This window comes from Meriones unguiculatus, chromosome 9 (genome assembly GCF_030254825.1).
Source record: "Meriones unguiculatus strain TT.TT164.6M chromosome 9, Bangor_MerUng_6.1, whole genome shotgun sequence".
Lineage (NCBI taxonomy): Eukaryota > Metazoa > Chordata > Mammalia > Rodentia > Muridae > Meriones > Meriones unguiculatus.
This window is the reverse complement of record NC_083357.1, coordinates 11,837,408-11,844,013: the sequence shown is the minus strand read 5'-3', so window position 1 is coordinate 11,844,013 and position 6,606 is coordinate 11,837,408.

The following is a 6,606-nucleotide window of genomic DNA, read 5'->3' as shown; positions in this document are numbered from 1 at the left end:
GAAGGTGGAAACCAGCTCCATCTTTAAGGCACAGCATTCCGCAGCTCTCTACAGTTCCCCCTTTTTGTTTTAGACGCATCAGGCAAGAGTAGAGGTCTGATCTCTGATATAAGAAAAAATTGGAACTTTGTACTGATGTTCATTTAGGTGTCATCCACCCAAAGAGCATCAGACCCGCCCGATACCTTTTTCTCAGAGGCGGGACCTGGGGCATCAACCTGCATGCAATCAGACATGCTCTTCTCTGGGTCCAAAGCGGCTGACCCTGAGTGCAGTGCTTAGCCTCGCATCCTGAGCGTAACATTTTTTTTATGCCTGTATATTGATAAAAGTCTTTAGAATTGAAACCTGAAGGGATCTCAATATATACAATTAAGTTTACAAGGGGTAGCTTTGGCTCTCTGGAAATCTTTTCTTTTGCTATTGTCTTTAAAATAATGACTGTCTCAAATATGTAATGAGTTGAAGTCAATCACATGTAGGATACTGGCTTTATCACATTAGGGTCTCATCACATCTTCCAGGACAATTCTTATTGCCATAGTTTTATGGTTTTTCCCATTGTAAACCACTGAATAGCTATCTCTTAGACTGTGGCCTTATCTGCCTTTTATTCATTATTATTCCTAAGTGGACTGGCCATGCATTCACACGACCTGGGCCTATGTATATGTGTTCTTTCTCTGATCTGGGGAGTTTCTCCTTTCATATTTGCTCATTTACATTGTTTATTCTGAACATCAGGCCTTTAACAGGCATGGCAATCTCTTTTTCCAATGTGTGGGTTGTTTTTTCACTTAATTTTGAAAAAAAGAAACAAACCGTGCACATGGCATTAGTTTTTATGCAGATTGTGGGGTAGATGAAAGGCCTTGGTCCCCAAGGTAGCAGTACTGTAGCCTACTGGGAAATCCTTAATCCCTGGGGACATATCCTTCAACAGGATATGTTTCCCCTTCTTTTTCTAGTTCATGAGATACACCATTCATACCAGATGCTGACCTGAGGTACTACCTTTTATAAACAGCCTGCTCTTGGACAGGAGTCTTCAGAACTGTGAGCCAAACCTTTCACCAAAGAGATGCTGGTGAAACCCCACTGCTGGCTGAGTTTTATTGGCAGCTGATAGCTGCTGAGGGAAAGGATGCTTTCTTGAATGATGCTGCCAACACTGAAGTGTGGGCCCTATACTCACACAATACCTGCAGCTCTAATTAGACTCAGTGGCTTATGATGAAAAAAAATTAACTACAGTTTGATATTTTTGTATTTAGTCTTATTAATTCAATATTTCTTAAGATGTTATTTAAATCACTACAATTGCGTATGTAACATTGTTACACACACACACACGTGTGTGTATATATATATATTATAGCAGAACAAACATGTTTTATAAAATAAACCCATCTTTTAAAAAAGATAATTGCTTCAGGTAATTTTGTTTGTTTGCTTGCTTGCTTATAGATGCACAAAACTAACAAACACACAGATTAGCTGTCATTCTCTACCCTCTTACTGCTCCCAAGACATTTGTGTCTCTGGACACCTTCAAATTTTTCAATGTCACAGAACGTATCCTAACCTGGTGCAAGGCTGTCATTCTACAAATGGGGAGTGTGGTATGGGTGGGGACTCCCAGACCGGTAGAGACAGAAGCTTCAACAAATCCCCAGGAGAGTTTCTAGGCCCTGAGAAGACACAGAGATCTTGAGCTTCAGGCTGGAGGGGTTCAGAGAGTCTTGGGTAGAACAGGCAGGAACAGAGAAAGCAGAGGTGAGAGTGACTTTAGGGGAGTAGTTGGTGGCATGAATGTGCTGGGCCAGGGAAGTTGGGGTGGAGTGCAGTGGAGGAGGGGTGGAGAGTCTGGGGAGTGACTGGGGTGAAAGGTAACCTCCAGCAACCATGACTACACCAGACAACGACCACACCTGTACACAGACTCCTGAGCTGTGAGGTAGCTGGCCCAGGTCCTAGGAGGCGAGTCCTCAGGGGTTGCAGGCTGCAGCCCTGACACCTGGCTTGACCCTGTTTTGGTCTCTCTCATTTTGCCTACCTGTGTAGTTCCTTCATGGTACATTTGAAGTGCAGGGCCATAGTTAGACTTTTGGAAGTGTGAGTTGCCCAGGTGCTGAACTGTCCTCCTTACAAACCAGGCATGGCTGTTGAGTTGGACCAAGCTCAGAGATTTGTGGCCTGTGGCCTGTGCTGACACTGGGAGTATGGCCCATGAAGGACTCAGAAAGCACAGGCACAGGGAGGTGTGGCTCCATCTCAGTTCTCCCCTCTCCTTTGTCTGCTTCTCTGCACAAGTGAATTCTGACTTTAATTTCTTTACTACTAAGTTGGCTTTCTGGGCTGTGTTTCCATCCATAAATGACTTCATCCCTGGAGAATGCTCTGATCTTCCCACCAGGGTGTGCTGGGCCTGAGGGTAAAAACCACACACCAGCCGCAGGTCTTTCTCTAACACGTGTTTCCAAACATCTGGAAATGTAACATGTTCAGTGTCCATCATGGGAAAAATGAGGTCCAGTGATAAATCTCTGAGTTTTCATGGTGAGTGGAAAGGAAATACTTGGTATTAGGAAGGTGTCTCTGACCATGGCCCTCACATTTGGCTTTCCATGGCACCCAAAGCACACCAGGAAGATGACCCTTGCAGCAGCTTTAAAACATCCACACCTGTCTTGTAGGCTGGTGTGTAGTGCCAAGTTGGGAGACACAGAAAGCAATGAGGATCAGAAATGAAGATAATGGGAGGCCAGAGCTGTGTGCTTGAGACCTTTGGCTGTGAGCAGAAGTAAAAATGACAGTAAACTAAATGCTTGTGAGTGCCACTGACAATACACACTTTGAGTGACACATTTTTGCTGCTTAGTGACGCACAGAACATTTTAAACTTATAACTGTGCTAGCTGAAATCAGTGTTCGTGTGTCCATCAAGTAGTAGGGCCAACGTCAAAGTAGTTTTATGTTAATATCAGATTTTCTTGGCCATTTTCAAGTGAAGCCAGAAAATAAGTCTGGTTAGCTTTTGGGGAGGTGGGAACAGAAGTACTATATGGAGGTATTTTATTTCTTGTAGAATTCAGTCTTTTCACAGGTATGTCTTTATTTTTTTAATGTTTGTGATATATTTTATATGTCCATATATCAAAGAACAAAATACCAAAGTTGTTTAATTACCAATTAAAACCCATTGCATAGTTTATTAATGTCTTTCTGTTGGTTGAGGCTTTTATGTGATCCTGCACAGAAACTGCCCACAGAAGTGAACAGAGACCAAATCTGGCAGAGGGTGTTACAGTGTGCTTAGTGAAATAATTGCCATGTCATATCAAAGAATGCTGGGTACTTCCTAGGTGTGTGCTCAGGGTGTGAATTTGAGAGGCTGCAGGCAAGGATTTCCTTAGCTGTAAAGACAGATTACTTATGGAAATCACTTTTATGAGTAAAATTATAACTTTATATTATATTTCCATAATCCTAACGCTAAGTAGAATTTGAGGTCAGCTCAAACTCCTGAGACCTTATCTCAAAACAGAAATAATACATCCCTAGTTAATGTCATCAATTCTTATAATAATTTAAAAAAATTAAGCAAAATATTTTATTTAAAATGATGTAATGGCCAGATGATGGTGGCACCAGGCTTTAATCCTGCTGCTCAGGAGGCAGAGACAGGGAGATCTCTGAGTTAGAGGTCAACATGGCCTACAGAGTGAGTTCTAGGACAGCAAGGACTACACAGAGAAACCCTGTCTCAAAAACCAAAAATTCAACCAACCATCCAAACAATACACACTGCAGAAAGGAAAGAAAGGAGAAAGAAAATGAAGCGATAAATCATTTCTAATAGTAGATAAAGGCAAGTATTGTAGCACTTTCATGCCATGATTCATTCAAATCAACTTAAACCTCATGGAGAAACGTACCCAAGTGGGATGAAGAAACTGTCACCATCACACAGATGACCTTACATTAGGATGTGTTCATTCCTTTCTGGAGCCTAGACATGTGGAGAACCGGATAGAGACACTGAGAGGATAAGGATATGAGTGTTGGCTTTTCTAAATATTAGTTGTGGGTCCTGCAATCAAGTGTCCAGTTAGCCACACCTGTGACCCTTGTGAAAATCACAGAGTATTTGAAACAAATGGTGAAACTGCTCTCCTCAGCATTCAAGAGCAACCCGCTACCCAGTACCCAGTTCAGGAAGATGTCTCCTGAGAGTATCTCTGGTACAACAGACATGTCTTCTGCTGGAGAGGGCAAAGCATCCTTCTTGTCTTTTGACTCGGCTGAGGTCAGTGTGAGACCTGGATCTCATCGGTGCACAGACTCACCCTTGATGGAGGGCAGAGTTGCACTTCTGTCCTCTCTGAGCCCAGAAGGGGAAACTGGAAACTGAAGTGAGACACTAAAGGAATTTTCTTCCCTAAAGCAAATATGACAAAACCTTGGGATCCTTTGTGGCCATGCTTTCCATCCCACAGAGAGGCAGCCAGGGACCAGGGAAGTAGGGGTCAGACAGACAGAAAGGTATGGGGTCTTGCCATTGGGGATTCAGTTCTGCTTTTGTCTTGGATCACAGAAAAGACTAGATTCTCTCAGACATCTGCAGGAGTCAGGTTGTTCTCAGTAGGTGCCAATGAAAACCTTCTGTTACTGAATCCTTGAGGGGTTTCACACACCAAGAGGAGTCCTGGTAGGCTCAGCCCACTAGCTGTTTTTGATACTGCCTGGCATGCAAGTTGCTCTCAGAGAGGTCATTATAAAAGGTAGCAGAACCTCCTCTCCACCTGGCCATGTGGCACCGGTGCCTTCTTTTAAAGGAAGAATGCTTGGTGGTCTCTGTTGCGACCACTCATTACCTTGCCCACCCTGGCTCATTTTGTCTCTTCTAAGGATGTGTCCTGTGATTTGCATAATGTTCAGTCAAGGAGTCTCTCTACCATCCTGGCCTAGGCTATGAATTGCCTCTGTCTACTTCGGTTGGGTGATGCTCCAAAGCGACACTTGTCTGAAAATATCCTGCTTATCCCCAAAACATGAGAGCAGAGACTCAGTGGGCAGTAGAACAAAAGCAGCCTCCTTTTAAGTCAGGTAACTGAGGGCTGTGCCCTCTCTTCTTTTTTTTCACTTGGGTAGGAGCTCTCTGACTGATGCCAGACTGGCTGAACAAGTGAGTGACTGAGTGACAAGGGGACTGGATGATGTGGGCCCTTTGCCCTTGCTCTCTCTGACACTGACCACCACTGAGAGCCTGGTGAGAGCTCTCACCAGGATGGCAGAAGTGAAGGGGACTTTGTTCCCAAGTCCTACAGTTCCTGAGCAATGCTCTTCTCTTTCAGCCAGGGCTGCAAGTATAATTCATGGCAGCTAGAGCACAAAGGCTCCCAACACGCTCACAAACCAGCCTTTCACTTTCAGTGAGGTAGCAAGCTGGACTGACATATGCTAGGTGGGTTCCCAGGCTCCCTAGAAGGGCAGTCTACATGTGATACTCACATGGAGAGCTCAGAAGTGTGGACTGAGCCTTATTCAGACACAGAGCAGCAACTAGGTAGAGGCAGCCACAAACACCCTGTTTCTAGGGAATAGACAAAAATTCTCTTGTATACACACACTTTTCTTAGTACCATAAATACCATAAGCATTATTCTCTGTGTGTCCAGTGCTTGCAGGCAGTGTCTCTCGACACATACACATGTCACCTTGAGTGATGTGCTCAGGAATATATGTTGTCACTTCTCTCTGGACCCTGCCTAATGGGACTCTATATGGGGCCCTGCCAGGTGCCAATCAGGTCCACACACGCTTTCCTGTCTGACAGTGCAGTAGGAATACTCTGGCTTTTGTTAAACATGACTTAAAACTTCTTTGCAAAACAACACACACACACACACACAGAGAGAGAGAGAGAGAGAGAGAGAGAGAGAGAGAGAGAGAGAGAGAGGGAGAGAGAGAGAGAGAATAAAAGTTTAACCAAGCGTTTAGAACAGTGGCTCTCATCCTTCCTAATGCTGCCACCCCTTACTACAGTTCCTCATGTTGTGGTGACTCCCAACCATAAAACTGTTTCTTTGCTACTTTGTAACTAATTATGCTATTGCTATGAATCGCATTATAAATATGGGATATGCAGGAAATCTGATATGGGACCCCAACGGGGTTGTGCCTCCCAGCGGGAGAACCACTGGGCTAGCTTAGTAAGGAACCACTGGCTCCCTTAGTAAAGCATTGGGCATGCAAATATGAGGACCCAGTTGGGTGCCAGCATTAACCTAAAAAGCCAGGTGGAATGGTCCATACCTATAGTTCCAGGTGAGCTTCAGCGGCAGTTAAATTGCTCTTAGGATGAGGCAGGATGTAATTGGAACTGCTTTTCATGGGGCGTTAGACTTAACAACCTGTGTGTCACTGATCTGGTGACAAAGCTGTGGAACGCATCCATGCCTAGCCACGTGACTCCACGAAGTTTTGTCCTTTCAGGTGCCACAGAAACAGATCTGAGGTTTACCTTTGGATGTCAAACTTCTTAATAAGCAACACATTCCAATTCTTTTAAAAATGAAATCCAAGAACAGAGACATGGGTTCA